Source organism: Lathyrus oleraceus, chromosome 5 (genome assembly GCF_024323335.1).
Source record: "Lathyrus oleraceus cultivar Zhongwan6 chromosome 5, CAAS_Psat_ZW6_1.0, whole genome shotgun sequence".
Taxonomy (NCBI): domain Eukaryota; kingdom Viridiplantae; phylum Streptophyta; class Magnoliopsida; order Fabales; family Fabaceae; genus Lathyrus; species Lathyrus oleraceus.
Genome location: NC_066583.1, coordinates 518,822,231 through 518,839,374, shown reverse-complemented (window position 1 = coordinate 518,839,374; position 17,144 = coordinate 518,822,231). Strand labels below are relative to the sequence as shown.

At 33.6% G+C, this 17,144-nt stretch overlaps 1 long non-coding RNA gene across 1 annotated transcript; it reads right to left on the bottom strand.

Moving 5' to 3' along the window:
* Positions 1-3,371: 3,371 nt before the first annotated feature.
* On the bottom strand, positions 3,372-4,625 carry LOC127082964 (uncharacterized). The gene is made up of 3 exons (XR_007788267.1): positions 4,383-4,625; positions 3,688-3,811; positions 3,372-3,606 (listed from the first exon to the last, which is right to left on the bottom strand). It is a non-coding gene; the product is annotated as an uncharacterized LOC127082964 (long non-coding RNA).
* Between the last annotated feature and the right edge of the window lie 12,519 nt (positions 4,626-17,144).

Genomic DNA, 17,144 nt, shown 5'->3' with positions numbered 1-17,144 from the left:
TAGCATTAGGACTTTGAGATGTCATAGGCCAAATGGAGTGAATGAATTAAGAAGAGGAATGAGGTGAAGTGGGAAGGGGATGAATGAAATCACAAATTGGCCAAAGGAGGACTTTTACCAAATTAATATCATTCATTCATTTTGGGAGATGGAATATACATTCCATCAATCCCCTAAATCTAATGATATTAATTTGACAAAGTCAAATCATCCTTGACCAAGGCCCAACAACAATAAGCAAACTCAAACAAGTCAATACAAGTGGTCAACAAAAATAATTGGCATTCATTCAAATAAAAAATAATAAAATAGTGCATTTAAATCAAATATGTTTTGTCAAATTCCTAAAATCTCATCAAAATACCAAAGAAATGGCCATGAGATTTATCATAGGTCAAAGGACCTTGGAGAAAAAATTTCATAATTTTTGGACATTTAAAAATATTTTTAAACAATTAAAAACAAATGAAAAATCAATTAATTCATGAAAAATATTAATAATGATCCAAAAAATAATTTTAATTCAGAATATGAAAGAGAAAAATATTTGAAATTTTTTGGTGAAAGTCCCATATTTTTTGGATCAATATTGAATTTAATATGAATTATTGAAAATAATGCAATAAAAATAAAAATTTAGAAAATCAAAAATATGTGGACCACTTGATCTCCCTCATTAATTGAGGTGGCAGATCAAGTGGCCAGGAGCGCGCAATCCACCATAGACCTTAGTCAGCGCGTGACAACTTTGGTAATCCAAACCAATGCTCAAGATTAAAACGTAATGGATGGATCATGTGGTTCAGAGCCTTGCCAACTCATCGCCAGAGCCAGAGCTCCGGTCATCTTCTCTGGTGGACCTCAACGGACTGGTCAACCATGAACCATCACCAAAATGAAAAACGAGGACATGATCTTGAAGAAAAAATGGCATTGAACTCGAATCTGACATCCATTCACTCCAACTCCAAGTATATTGAGAGATACATGGAGTTGAAATTTGAGGTACATGAACTGAGTTGGTTCGATTTGGCCTCAAAGCAACTCAATCTTTTTGCCTACATTGGTAGGACTTCAGACAACCAAAGAATCGATAGAATTGAGCAAGAATTTGAGAGAATCGAAGAGTTTAAAATTTCTGAAAAATACCTTCAATGGAGGTCTGGATTCAATTGGTCTTGATCTTGCTTGTGCTTGATCTCACTCCACTTGCTTGCAGAAGAATGATTGAATGGTTAAAAAGATATGGATTCCTGGAGAATTGAATTTCAAAACAGTGGAAATTCAAGCTCAAATTCAAGAGAATTTTTCAGGCTTATCCTTTGCAAAGTGAGGGTTTGGAATGGGGGATCAAAGCTGGCGCGAAGGTGTTTTTATTTATGAGCAATTGAAGCTCTATTTATAGCTTAAATGGTTGATAATTGCACACTCCAATTCACTTTCCAATTTTGGCAAATGGTGATGCAATGGTGCATGGGCGCGCATAGGCCCATGAAATGATTTCTTGAGGTCCACAAATTAATATCAGATGCTCTGAACTAAGCTTGGATTGCAAGGTAAATGTACATTGATGTTTGAAGTTTGATCTTTGCCAAGTGATATCACCCTGTTTAAGCCATGTGCAGTCTATGCATTTCTTATCCAAAATGAATGAATTTGAGCTTTTTAGAAAGGTGAGATCAATAGGAACAAATTTAATATTCAACACTTTTTCATTTGGAGCTTGGAACTTGGAGAAATTTGAGGTGGAAGTTTGGAAATTTTTGACATATCAAATTTTTTCTAAATGTCAAGCCATATGTCTCAATATTCCACCTTGTTTAACTTTTTATATGAGCTTCAAATGAGAAAAGTGTCTTCATCAAAATTGTATCTCTCTAAAATAACTTCAAAATAGTCACCAATTTTATGTCATTTAGATTTGAAATGATAGAGTTATGCATTTCTGAAGTTTGGAAAAATCACTTGATCAATGGTATAGGTCAAAATGACCTATAATGTAGCCTCATATCACATGCTCAAAAAAGTTGAATTAGCTCCCACTCCAAAAATAAAAGTTGAAGTAGACACATTTAATGTGATTGTACAACTTGGAAATCTTTCATCTCATAAAAATTTAGCAAGTTATGGCATTGGGAAGTTGACTTTCAAATTAGGGTTTAGACAAAATGACCTATAATATTTCGACATAGAAAATGATTTTCCAAGAAAAACTATCTCTAGGTATCAACATGAAAGTTGTTTGGAATGTCATTTAGAGTAAGTTTACTCTTGGAATCAGTTTCATATGGTGAAAATTGTAGGAGATAGAATCTAGGGAGACCCAACTTTGATCACATGAATTCATCTGGCCAACCACCATCAACCAACTTACTAATTTCCAATTCTCTAAACTTTCTTGGCTCATGGTAGATCATATATGCATAAGATGATGACTTTTGAAGTGTCCCTTGAGAAATTTGATCAATTGGTGAGATAGCTTGTTGGAGAAGTTACTCAAGATACCTAGTCAAACTAGGGTTTCCAAGGCAAATCACCCTCAAACTCTTGAAGAAAACTTGATCAATATAACATGTAGAGATCATTGGGACTCATATATGATGTTCATAACCACTCTTAAATCAACTCTTGGTTGTGCTCTTTGTTCATGAGGGTCTCAAACCCTAGATGTGAACTTGATGAATCAATGAGATCATGCCCTACCTACAAAAGAGTTAGATAAATGCAAAGACATATTTTTGGTATTTTAGTTATTAAAATGATAATATACAAGTATGATATAATCACAAAGTGCTTGGTGATATCTCTCAAAACAAACCCAATGGAAAAGGGGTAAGGAGGATGCCAAGATATGATCCCAATGCTAATGCTTATGAGGATTTGCATGAGGAATCTTAGGGTAAAAATTGGGGTCTTACAGGTACATCATGCATATTTCTTTTGGAATCAATCATTCATGTATTATGGTTTAATCTTATGTATTCACTTGGTTCAAAGTCATGTCACTCATGATATCATTCAAGTTCATGGTCCATTTCATTTAATTACATCCATTGATTTTAGCTTCATGTTTCAATGGGGTTCATAGGGCATTGATTTGAACCCATTAACATATTCATGCTCAAGAATATTTTAATTGAATTTTTTGAGGGAAAACCACAATTTAAAATAAAAGCATTTTTGCATTGATTAAAATAATCATTTTCATTCACAATACAAGTTCCATTTACATTTTTGATACCATTCAACATTATATTCAAGGACTTTCCTTGTAAGTCCATTTTTCTTTACAACTTTCATTCAATTTCATTATGATACTCAACCAATCCATTTTAATTCACAATATTCTCATTTAAAGTTATAATTCATGATTCAATCCAAAACTAAAAACAATACAATAATATTCCATATTCATACATTGATATTCCATATGCAAGGTGTCTCCATTGTTACAAACCCAATTCACCAATTTCAAAAATTACAACATGCAACCATTCAAATTAAGCATAACATTAGATTCCAAGCATAGTAATCCATTTCAATTTCGCATTTCCAAGCTTCGATCCATATCCAATTCCATAGCATTCCACATAAAGCCAATCCAACCTACACCAACATTGATCAATAACAGCCATCATTAGCATCATGACAAATTGCAACATTCACTTTCACAACAGTTTCACTTACCATGTAATTTCAAGCCAGATTAACATATACCAATAAGTCACCAACTTATGAAGACAACCATGGCAAATCACATTGATACAACGGTTCACAAACTCATCCCACTGGCATTTTCACAACATTGTCCCTGCAAGATTCAACAGCAACTCAACTAATATTTAACTGCTAACTGATATAACAGAATCTTCTAACTGCTTCTAACCCCCCCAACTGTCATGAAAACAGAACTGAAAACAAGCCATAAAAGAAGGATAACCAACTAACAGAGGTTCGGTTATAAACTACCTTCCATAACACCAAGGACTCTAACAGAATGAGAGAAAAGCTCCAACCTTTCAACATTTTTATGACAGAATAAACCAACCAACTAACATCTCTGCTGAGAAATCTTTAACAAAGCATAATGTCCTCATGTTCACTTAACAGAATTTTTACAATCAACCTAATTAACTGATAACTGAATCCTAACAGAACCAACTCTAACAGTTACTAACAGTTAACCATCAACAAACTAACCATAACAGAAAAATCCATTTCAAATAACCAATCCAATTTCTAACCAACTTTTCATTTGAATTACAATTTCTAACAACTAACCAAATGTGAATCTCTAACTGACAAGGGAATTTCAATTGAATTTGAGCTAATTTCAAAGTAATTTCATAATAGAATTTGGAAAAAAATCTATAAGTACAAACCTTCATTCTTCAGATTTTAATCTTCTTCACTCTTGAGATTTTAATCTTCACTCTTCATTTTTCATTCTTCATTCTGCATCTTCTTCATTCGGCACCTAAATTTCTACACTCTGCATCGTGAAAACTTCATGCTGCAATCGAGAATTCTTGCTTTGCGAATTCAAGCTCTCGGTTCCGCGGCTGAAACTTTGTTTTGCAACCTTCAATATGCAGCATTTCATCCTGATCCTGCAACAATATGAAGAACGTGACACCCAAGTTGAATCTACAAATGCGATACTCCACATCCGCAACTAGCTAAGGCGTTGGGCCTTGGCTCTATAGGCCCATCCACAGTTTTGTTATTCTTTACCCCATACAGTGGGCCTGCACCCCCAATTTCCGATTTAATATTTCATTTCTTTTTTTAGAGTTGTTTTCTTATTTTTATTAGATATTATAGGATTTAGGTTAATGAGAAGTTAATTAGGATTTGGTTATGGTTATTTTGCTTGATTAGATTGTAGAATTAGGATTAACCATGTTTAATTAGATTGATTGAAATGCTAATTTAATTAGAATGTTCATTTTAGAAATTTAGATCTTAATTAAGTTTCGGGTTTAATTTTAATTGTAATAATTCAATTAATCAGGTTTTGACATATAATTAATTTGGATTATTTTTGTTTAATTAAATGTTGATTGTTAGAAACATTATTTTCCTGATTATCCCATTTTTGAATATGACCATTTTTCCCTTAAGGCTTGAAATCTTGATATTTTATACATGTCCCCCTAGCTTAGGGCTTTAGTTAGATTTGTCTGATCATATTTAGTTGATTATATCAATAGGATATTATTGTATAATAATTTAATCTATCATTTCAATCTCACTGATTAGTTTGACCAAAGGTCACTTTGGTCAACCAAATCCTTTGTAATTATACTATAAGCCCCAAGCCTACTCAAGTGATCAAAAGACCCTTGATCACTTGATATAGAAAATTCATTATGCTAAAACTATAGTGGATACTCTGAATCTCAAGAGCTCAAGACCTCAAGGTTCAAATACAAGATCAAGACTTTGAGTCAACATCAATCAAGCATAGCTAGCAAAGTCGGCTACTTTTCAAAGCACATCAAAGGTATCAACACTTGACAACTGCGATTCAAATTGTAATCCATAAGCCTTAAGTAATGAGGAATGATGAGACGAAGTTTCTCTTATCCTTGTCTAGAGTGACTTTGCATATGGGACGTAGGCCCTAGATATTCAAAGCATTCGCCCTCATTCATAGACTTTTGCACAATTCATATTAAACAATTGTCAAGTCTTCTCAATACAATAAACAATATGGCATCATCAAGATCAATAATCAGAAACCTCTAACAACACTTGTCAATCCTGATGAGGGTTACACGCTATGAGCCTTAAGTAATGAGGAATGATGAGACATAGTTTTTCTTCCCCTTGTCTAAAGTGACTTTGCGTACGGGGCGTATGCCCTAGCTATTCAAAGCACTTGTCCTTATTCATAGACTTTAGTGCAATTTGAATCGTACAATTGACAAGTCTTCTTCAAGCAAGCTGTAGCGGGGTATTCGTTACCATTAGAGATATTGATTGAATCTAAGGTAAACCATACAAGTCGAGTCGCCACCGCACTTCTTTTTATCCAAAGGAATTGTTAGAAAGCGAACAAAAACCTAAAAGTTTTATCGAATAAAAAACTAGTAAAAATGTCAGAGATCGGGGTAAGGGGGTTAGTTATGCAATGGGAAGGTTTTAAGCACCCAAAACATCCTAGGTACTCCTAGGGAGCCCTTTTCACATTTGTTGTAAGGTTGGTATTTTGTGAAAATTTGTTTGTGCAAACATGATTGAAGAGATGAGAAGAGAATATACAATTTAATTACATTTTGTGTTTGGATGGATAAACCCATTGCCTACGTACCATCTTAAAAAAGATTAGGATCAAAACCTCGTAGTTCGGGGTAAAAATCTCAAAATGAGTTGGTGAATTGATTGGTCCAAAAGCCTTAAGGTCTTTTGTTATCCAAGGGAGAAAACTCAACCTAAAACCACAAATCCACCATGTGAGGATAGCTTCAACATGCTAGTGAGGGGTTAACCCTATAATAAGCATGGAAGACTCATTGTCCATCACTAAGGATATAGGTGAGTATTACATCTACCTCAAGGATAACTCAAACCTAATAGCTAAGGGTTATGAAAAGTTTTGATTAAGAAAGTGGCCATTGAAACCACAAAAAGCATTTGAATGGGTTATATTTACCAATGAAAAGTATGTACAAAATATGGTCAAAGTTGACTTAGAAGTTCAATTCAAAATAAGTGTTATGAAAAGAAAGTTTGAAAATCAAAAGCATAAGGCTTCGGTTTATAATGTTTGAAAACAAGTGTTAAATGTTTGCACAAAAGTTTTGGCTTGGGTTAGGGTGGAGGGAAGAAGAAGAATGGCTAAAGTCCTAATCATACAAGAGATAAGGGATAAGAAACAAGACCACAAATGGAGTTCCTCTCTTGAGATCATATTGATGACCCAAGTAGCTCTCATCCTTTGGAATATGAAAGCAAAATAAGTGTATGCTCAAGCAATCAACATAATCAAACAAACTTCTTAGAAGATCCCCAATATCTCTTGTATCTTTCACTTTGGATGAACATGGCCATGGTTCTTCAATTTGATCTCTCATAGGATCCCCTAGCACAAAAGCACACACACATCAAAGAGTCTTATGAATCAAATCAAGAATGGACAAGAGTGAGTTTAGAGAATGTCCTATAAACTAAGTCCTTTTACTCCAATTTGCATAGGGAATATCCTATAAACTAAGTCCATTTGTCCATTTCTTTGCATTTGGTCCACAACAATCAAAACAAAACACAAGCACGATAATATATACACAATTATATGCTCAAGTGAGCAAAAGGCAAATTGCATTAACATAAACATATGCTCAAATGAGCAAAGGGGGGAAAAGCAAATGAATAATATGTACAAGAATAGTAAATTGCATAAATGTATAGAGCAAGAAGTAAATGTTAATGGTTAATGGTTAGTGTTAGTAGTTAGTGTGCCATAAGGCAAATTTAGCGCTATGTTAAGCAATCGTAATTGGACTTATGTAGAAGTCACAACTATCTGAGGTTGGTCAATAATAATGTAGGCAACAACACAAGTTAGAGGTCTTGATTAGTGAATCAAACTCCAACAACTTGCCATGCCAAAAAGAAGATGAGAAATGATCTTGTATTAATTTAGGTTCTTTGCATGATTTAGAAAGCAATCTATCCTTAATGCAAAGCCATTCACTTGATCCATGATCAAGATGAATTAGATTTGAATCAAGGAAGATTAAACCTCCATGTATCAATGCTAACCACCAATCTTTAACTCATTGATCAAAAGGAAAAGAAGAAGAAGAAGAAGAAGAAGAAGAAGAAGAAGAAAGAGATGAAGAATTAAAGTGCATTAAATGAAATGGAATGAGATAATCAACAAGCTATGACCAAAGATAGAGACGATCAAGGTCAAATAATAGAAAACATAAGCAAAATGAAGATTAGAAGTCAAGAAACAAATAAAATATTTTTGGCATTTTTAATATTTGAAATAAAACTTGAATTAAAATAATAAAAGAAAAGCCAAACTTCAAATTCACTTCAAATCAACTTTGAAAAGACCAAGTGAATTATCCCAAGTTCAACAAGGTCAAACAAAGTTTGACAAAAAATTTCAGCATTTTTAGAAGTCAGAAACAATTTTAAATCAATTAAAAATGCATAAAAATAACCTAATTGAATTAAAATCTCAAATAAATCTCAAATCAATTAATAAATTGATGAGAATATTTTTCATAGATCTATCATTATTCAAAGAGGTTGAGGAAATATTTATAGTATTTTTTGAATATCAAAAACTATTTAAAATGAATTAAAAATAACCAGAAAAGAGAAAATTCATGAAAAATATCAAATGATAAAATAAAAAATATTAAAAATCATTTTTAGAAACTAGAAATTAAAAGAGAAATAATGCAATTGGTCTCACATTTTTTGGACCAATAATGAAGGAGATATGAATTTTTGAAAAGAAATAGAATAAAAGAAATAAAATGGAAATAAGAATCAGAAATTAAAAATAAAGAAAATCCACACGTGTTGGATCCTAGCTCATTAATTGAGTTGGCGCATCAGACGACTGTGGCATGCGCGCGCATCATGATCCTCAGTCAACTGAATCACATAGTGCCTTAAAATAAGTCATAACGTTGGACAGCCAGGATTAAATCTGGAAACACAAATGGATGGCTCAGATTAAAAATGGAGACCAGAAGGTGGTCAGCGCCACCGTCTTCTCCGACCAGCTTCGGCGAAGGTCCAAATTTACAGAGAAATAAATGTTAACCAAAACGCGCGATCCAGGTACCAAACGAAAGGTGGAGTGGTGTACATCACTCATGTACCAACCAAATTCACTCTAGATTCCTATTGAGGGAGAAATTAGAGGTTGAATTTCATGGAGTTCAACTGAAACTTGTTGGATTTTGAAAATTCAAAGCATGAAATGATTGCCTCTATGAAGAGGACTTCAGACAACACAGCAATAACAAGAAACAAGCAACATATGAGTTGATTCGAAGAATTTAAAATCAGAAGTAAACCTCTGATTTGTAGAGCTTGGATTCACAATTCCTTGGTGCTAAAGCTTGCAGTTCACTCTAGGGATGAAGGAGAAGAAGGCTAAGGAACTTCAGATCTGAAATTTTAATCGAGGAAATCAAAATTCAGATCTAAAATTTGAGAGAAAAGTGAGATAGTTCCTTTGGAGTGAGGGTGGGATTTCAGTTGCACAGCATGTAGGGCGCCTTCAGGTTAGTGAAATGAAGCTCATATGCAATGTATTTATAGGCAAGGTAATGCTGAATGCATGATTTTAAATTTGCATGAATGGAAAGGGCCTCCATGCATGGGCCTGTACAGGCGCATGGAGGGCCCAATTCCACTTGGTTTTGGCAGCTGATCATCATCATGTACAAATTGGACGTGCAGATTGTGTGTTAATGGATCATGCAATGCAAATTTAAATGATTTTCCAAAATGTGCCATAATGTTCAAGCCTTCGAAAATACCATGGCCAAACTTGAAATGTAACCTTATGAGTAATAGTTGGAAAGCTTGTTGCATAAGGAACAAATGTCATGTTGATCAAAACTCCAATTGGGCCTTGGAAATTAGTGAAAATTGAACTTGAAGTGTAGGGTGCAAAACATGCATATGTGAAATTTCCAAAATTAGCCAAAGTTCAAGCCCTTCTGTTTCAATGATGCAAGCTCCAAATTATAAAATCTTCAACATAAAATTTGTAGATATTTTCAAGGAAATAAATTTGGACTTAAATTTTGCATCATTTGGATTTTTGATGAAGACGTTATGGGCACTTGAAGTTGGACTTTTTCACATTTCAATGCATTTGGTCCAAAGTGACCTATAATGTTTTGCATTATCACATGTATTTATTTTAAGATTTTGCAATTTTTCTCAACATAACATTTGAATTAGACATCTTAAGCTTTCCAATTCATTTGATACCACCTCCAAACCATGAAAAATGAATGATTTATGTTCTTGGGAAGTTGATCCAAAATTAGGGTTTCAGTCAAAATGACCTATAATGTCTTGGAATGGATGATGACCTTCCAAGCTTCAAATTAATTTTTGATGAACATGAAAGTTCTTCATATTGTTCTTAAGAACATTGTTTCTCTTGGGGTCATATCCATTTGACCAACACATAAAAAGTTAGGTCTCAGTGTATTTCAAAATAGTCAGATGAATTGACTGATCAACTTCTCAAGTCCAAAACTCATATCTTGATGAATTGATGATTGAGGACACTCAAATAAGTTCAAATATGCATGAAATGATGAATTAAAGAACTTCCCTTGATTGCATTTGACCATGGGTTGAGGTTGCTTCATGGGCAAGGCATAGTTGATGAATAGATGAATTAGGGTTTCCTTGGGAAACAAGCCTCAAGCCCCTTGATTTGCTTTGATCAAAATGATGAATTGAGATTATTGGGAGGCATATTTGATGGATGAGAGCTTTGGTAACCATTGCCATGTTTGCTTTCATCTTCTCTTGACCATATCATTGCACAAAGGATTTCTTAGAAGCTTTAAACCTTGTGACTGCTCAAGCTACAAACAAGAGATGTTAGTGACATATTTTTGTGCTTTTGGTTAGTGAATAAAATGATAAAAGCAATAATATACAATTCAATCATGCTTGGTGATCTCAAACCAAATCTCAAGAGATCCCACCCAAAGGCAAAGAGCCAAGATGCTTATTATCCTTGAGGCAATGTAAATGCAATGTAATGATGCCATGAGGGATCTTAGGGTCAAAATTGGGGTCTTACACAAACATTAATTATTCAACCTTCCAATAATGGAGCTCTTTTTCTATTAGCAACTTGTGGTTGTACACCCTCTTTCAATTCAATTATTTGCCTTGTATAGTGGTAAAACTTGGCACTTGGACTTTTCCTTGAGAGGTGGTAAACCTTGGCACATGTTATTTACCTTGAGAGGTGGTAAACCTTGGAAATTCAATCCATTGCCTTGAGAGGTGGTAAACCTTGGCAGTTTAATTCTTTTCCTTGAAAGGTGGTAAACCTTGGCAGTTCAATTCCTGACCATCGAGCTATGTATAAACCCGACGTCATTGAAAAATCAGAGCACCGTCGCGCTTTATTTGTTTCCAAAGGAAAAGGGAAAAGTACGAAGAAAAAAAACCCAAAGATAAGAAGTTTTCAAATCAAAACTAATAAAATTCCAGAGATTACAGGTAAGGGGTTTGTTACACAGAGGGAAGGTATTAGCACCCAAAGTGTCCTAGGTACTCCTAGGGAGCCCTTTTTTATGTGCAAGTGTATTTGTTGAAAAGATGTTTGATAAAAATGGAATGAGGGGATGAAAAAAGAATTAAATTATTATATTTTTGTGTTTCACAAGACGTTCAGTCTTATGCCTACGTACCAACATATAAATGAGGGATCAAAATCCCATAGTTCGTGGTAAAAATTTCAAAGAAGTTGGTTGATTTATTTTTTATTATCAAAAAGTTTAAAGGAAAGGGCACAAAATGGCCAAAAGATTTAAATGAAGTTGTTAGTTCTTTTTGTCTTTTGAAATTTGAGGTCAATATGATTAAGTTTATTCTCAAGTTTGATAAAGAAAAAGTTTTAAAAATCAATGGCATAAGGCCAAAGTTTCTACTCATTAAAACAAGTCTAAGTTGAAAATACAAACAAAGAAGGTTTTAAAATGAGGGAGAGATTTTTAAATTAAAGAAGAAAGGAGGAGATGAAGAGACTACCATATACAAAATTAAAAGTTAAGAGTTGAAAAGATCTGACAAATGGGAAGCAATCCACAGGACAAGAATGTCAGATAGAAACTCATTTCCTTTGGACTATTGAGCAAGCGACAATCATAGGCAACATCCAAGCAAAATAATAATGAAGACCAAGGAATCAAATAAATACTTACATAACATCCAACCAAGCACTCCAATAGCGAGCAGTCTTCAAATGTCTTCAAATGTATCAGATGAAATATTTTCCTTGACAAACTCACAGAAACAATCATCAGACATCAATAATAATAACAGTATAACAATTAAGCACGGAGATAAAGTGATAGATGAACCCAAGTGAAAACAAAAGGCTTACATCATATGAAAGGAACTGTAATGGATATCTTAGTCTCAAAAAATATTGGCATTGCCCAAGTCCTTTAAAGAAAACTTTGTTTTGCAATCTTTAATATGCAGCATTTCAATGGTGATCTTGCAACAATATCTCACAGTTGTGCAACCAATCGGAGACAACAAATTCAGAGAAGATAAAAGAAAACAGAGAGAAGAATAAGGAGCATAGAGGAAAAGAATGCATTACTTGCGGTTCACCGGTGAGCCACTGCTTCGAATTTTTGTTTCGGTAAGTTACTCTCCTATCCTTTGCTTCAATTATTCGCGCCCTTCTTCAACATAATCCATGATCTCATCCATGTCTCCTCTCGATTATACGTGCGCTTGTAAATTAATTGGAGAACTTGATGTCGGTTACGATTTATTGAAGATGAATTCGATTTGGTGAAGCTTGAGCTTGGATATGCACATGAAGAACGTCATACCCAAGTTGAATCTACAAATGCGATATTCCACAACGTTGCCCGATCCACGGGATGCAAGCGCTGAACACTGATGAAGAGTCGAAATCCACGGCTTTAATGTTGAATCGATGAACACGATGCCAACAACTTTGAGCTTTGTGAAGGAGCATTTTTCGTGTTGTTGCGTTTCCACCCAAGCTTTTCATAGTCGTTTTTCGCATTTCCTTGTTAGGTCATTTGGGACCGATTTGTTGTACTCATTTTGGACTCGGTTTGGGCCTTACGCCCAAACAAGTTTGTTCAGTTCACACGTGCATCGAACCCGTGGCACCCCCTTTCAACTAGCTAAGGCGTTGGGCCTTGGCTCCATAGGCCCATCCGTAGTTTTGTTATTCTTTACCCCATACAGTGGGCCTGCACCCCCAATTTCCCATTTAATATTTCATTTCTTTTTTTAGAGTTGTTTTCTTATTTTTATTAGATATTAGAGGATTGAAATTTGAATTGTTCCATTTGAATTGGCAGTCATCAGAGCCACATGATCCATTTGAATTGTTCTAATCTCACGCATTGAAATTGATTACCACTCGTGTTACACATTGACTCGTGACTATGGTGGAAAGCGCGCTAGCGGCCACTTGATCTGACACCTCAATTAATGAGGGAGATCAAGTGGTCCACGTTTTTTTTTCTCATTTTCTGATTTTCATTTTATTTGGTTTATTTTTATTAATTCATATTAATTCTAATATTGATCCAAAAAATATGAGAGTTTCACCAAAAAAAAATTAAATAAATTTCTCTTTCATTTTCTGAATTAAAATTATTTTTTGGATCATTATTAATATTTTTCATGATTTAATTGATTTTGTGAATATTTTTAAATGTTTAAAAATACTTTTAAGTTTCGAAAAATTATTAAAAAAAATCCCCAGGGTCCTTTGACCTTGTTTGACCTATGATAAATCTCATGGCCATTTATTTGATGTTTTGATGAGGTTTTAGGATTTTGATAAACCATAACTTAATTTAATGCATATTTTAATTGATTTTATTTATTTAAATGCAAAATAAATTGTGTTGAGCTTCTAATATTGACTTATTGAGTTTGACTTGTGTTGTTAGGCCTTGGTCAAGGTTGATTTGACTTTGTTGAGTTAAAATCATTGGATTTAGGGGATTGATGAAATGTATATTTCATCTTCCAAAATGAATGAATGATTTTAATTTGGTAAAAGTCCTCCTTTGACCAATTTGTGTTGATTCCATTTCCCCTCCCTCTTCATCTCAATCCCCTTCTCTATTCATTCATGTCATGGATCTATAATATCTCTATATCCTAAGGCTAGTTGATTGCAAAATCAACATGAGTATGAATGAGATTAGATCCACTCTTTTCCATATTATTTTTGTGTGTGGTATATTTTAGGAGCATAGTTCATTATAATATGTCTCTAATATGCATTAACACCAAAATTTATATTTCCCGGCCTCAAATAGTTGTGACTTCTACATAAGTCCAATTACGATTGCTTAATATAGCGCTAAATTTGTGACACAAAAGGCATAACATTCTAGTAAGTGAGATTGTAAGTCTCCCCTCTTTCTTGGTATTTTATGGAAAATTGGCCTTTTTTCCTTTCTTTAGAAGATGTCTTGGTTCAAGGATCCATGCTTATGAATACTGGGTTGAGTGTTCTCCAAAGAATGACTTAAACAAAACAAAAGCAAAAGTAGTACTAACTTCTAATCAATTAACAACTAACATTTATATTCAAGCCATTTACTTTTATGCACTTTAATTTTGAACTTTATTCATTTGTCATTATTCATACCATTCAATTTGTTTACTTTAATGCCATTTTGACTTTGCTCACTTGAGTCATATCTTGTGATCATATTGTGTTTGTATATACTTGTTTGTGTTTGTGGTCTTTTGACCTTAATATACATAATAAGAACAAAAACCCTAAAAGACATATTGTGTGGAATGTTGAATTTGATCTTAGACAATTGGACTTAGAATTAGGCAGCACTCCCTATGCAAAGGACTTTGCCAATGCCAACTTTCATGAAACCAAGTGCTTGTGAAGTGAACTTTCATCTAATAAAAATATTGAAGATTCATTTGAGTTCATCTGCAATATGATCCTGTTGAAGCTGTTACTTTGAACATGTGTCTAATGCCTATCTTTGAAGTCATCTGATACATGGGGAATTATGAAGAAGATTGTGAGGTTGCTAAGCTTGGATGTGGCTATCTTTATTTGAGGTCTTGCTCTTCATCTTGCTATTTGTGTATTGATATTGCTTGATCTTAAAGTCCAAGGGAAATTGGGATTCTATATGACATTCTTGTCTATTGGATTATAATCCATTGGTCAGATCTTTTCAACTCTTAACTTTTAAATTTGTGCTTAGGATTAGTCTCTTCATATCCTCCCCACCTTCTTTAATTTAAAAATCTCTCCCTTTTTAAAAAAAACATCTTTGCTTGTGTTTTCTAAACTTAGACCATATTGCAAATTAGAAACCTTGGTCTTATGCCATTGCATTTTGAAAAACCTCTTTTTCTTAATCAAACTTGTAAATGAACTTAACTATACTTGACTTAAAATTTCAAAAGACAAAAAGAACTAACACTCACTCATACCTTTTTAGGACTTTTGTGCCTCTTTTAAACTTAAATTTTTGTTAAAATTAATTCACTCACTTTGAAATTGATACCACAAACTACGAGGTTTTGATCCCTCATTTTTATGTTGGTACGTAGGCACAAGTCCGAAGGTCTTCTCAAACACAAAAATAGAATTAATAAATTCTTTTCTCATTCCCCCACTCTATTTATTGCAAACATCATTTGTACAAAAACAAATATGTAGACAAAAAAGGGCTCCCTAGGAGTACCTAGGACACTTTGGGTGCTAATACCTTCCCTCTATTTAACCAATCCCCTTACCTGTAATCTCTAACATTTTATTAGTTTTGATTTAAAAACTTCTTATATTTTGGTTTTGTTAGTACTTTTCACTTTTCCCTTGGAAAAAATAAAAGTGCGGTGGCGACTCTAGTTTTATTGACGTTAAGTTTATCCATAGCTTAATGGTCATGAATTTACCGCTACAGTAACTTCAGTTCTCACTTTCAGACGACACCATCTCGAAATTCACATAGGTAAAGTTCATGTTGTATCTATCATTCTTGAGATACATATTTTATACATTGAACTTCATTAAAAGTTTGAAAACTCAACCCTCAAGATGTAATAGTAGAATTGTCACATAATGTTTCACAAACATCCAAATCAACAACTTGTTGTAACCCTTTGAATCTTAGGATAAGATTTTCTTAACATCATATTGGGTTTCTACCGTTGTTGGAGCTCTTATTCAAGGACATGCAATCTCATATCTCTCCAAGTAGTCTTTACTAAATCTCTGGCCAGTGGTTTAGTAAATGGATCAGCCAAATTGTAGCTTGAATGTATATATGTGAGTGAAATACTTACATACTTAATCAATTCTATCATGAAAGAATATTTAAGTCTTATGTAACTAAAATTTCCATTCTACACTTTGTTGTATGCTATAGTTAAAGTGGATTGACTATCACAGTGTATCAACACCTTTGAAACATTGTTTTCGTCAATGGAACTTTAAGTATAAGGTCCCTTAGCCATTTAACTTCTTAACCAGCGGAAGCAAGAGCCTCGATTTCTGATTCTATGGTGAAGTTAGTGATATATATTTGTTTCTTGCTCTTCCAAGAAATTGCACCTATGACTAGTGTAAATATCAACCAAAATGCAGATCTATGATATTGAACACTCGATAGACAACTCACATTGGTATATCCTTCTAATATGGTAGGAACCAACCATAATGGATGCCAAGATTTTTTGTTTTCAAAATATAAGCAAAATCCATGTGATGGCCTTCCAATGCTTACCATTTGGGTTGTTAGTAAATCTACTCATTTAATAACTGTGAATGTTATCTTATGTCTACTACATTGCATCAAATACATTAGACAACCAACTACAGTTGCATATTTCAATTGAACCATAACTCTTCCATCATTATTTTAAAGTTTGAGACTAGGATCAAATGGAGTACTCACTTTCTTGAAATGTAAGTGTTTTAACTTATCAAGTACTTTCTCAACATGGTGCGTTTGACTAAGTTCATAACCCCAAGTATTTCGCTCCCTAAAAGTGTGAACTAGTCCAAGATCATTAATCTGGAATGTGGAAGTTAGAAACATCCTTCTTTCAAAATTCCATTCATCTCGTTGCTAATGATCAACATGTAATCAACATGGCGACAAAGGAATATCACAATGTTCTCACACAACTTTGTGTACAAACACTTGTCACAAGAATTAAATGAAGAAGGTTTTTAAATGATCATGCATGATGATGCAAGAAGGTTTTAAGATTAAGTGAGAGATGAAATTGTGATAAATTTAAAGTAGTATAGTATGAACTTCAATGAGCACCTTATTTATGCTCACTTGTCTCGAATCTTCACTTAAATTTCTATGTTAAACATTTTTGATCGTTTTCATCATTGATGTACA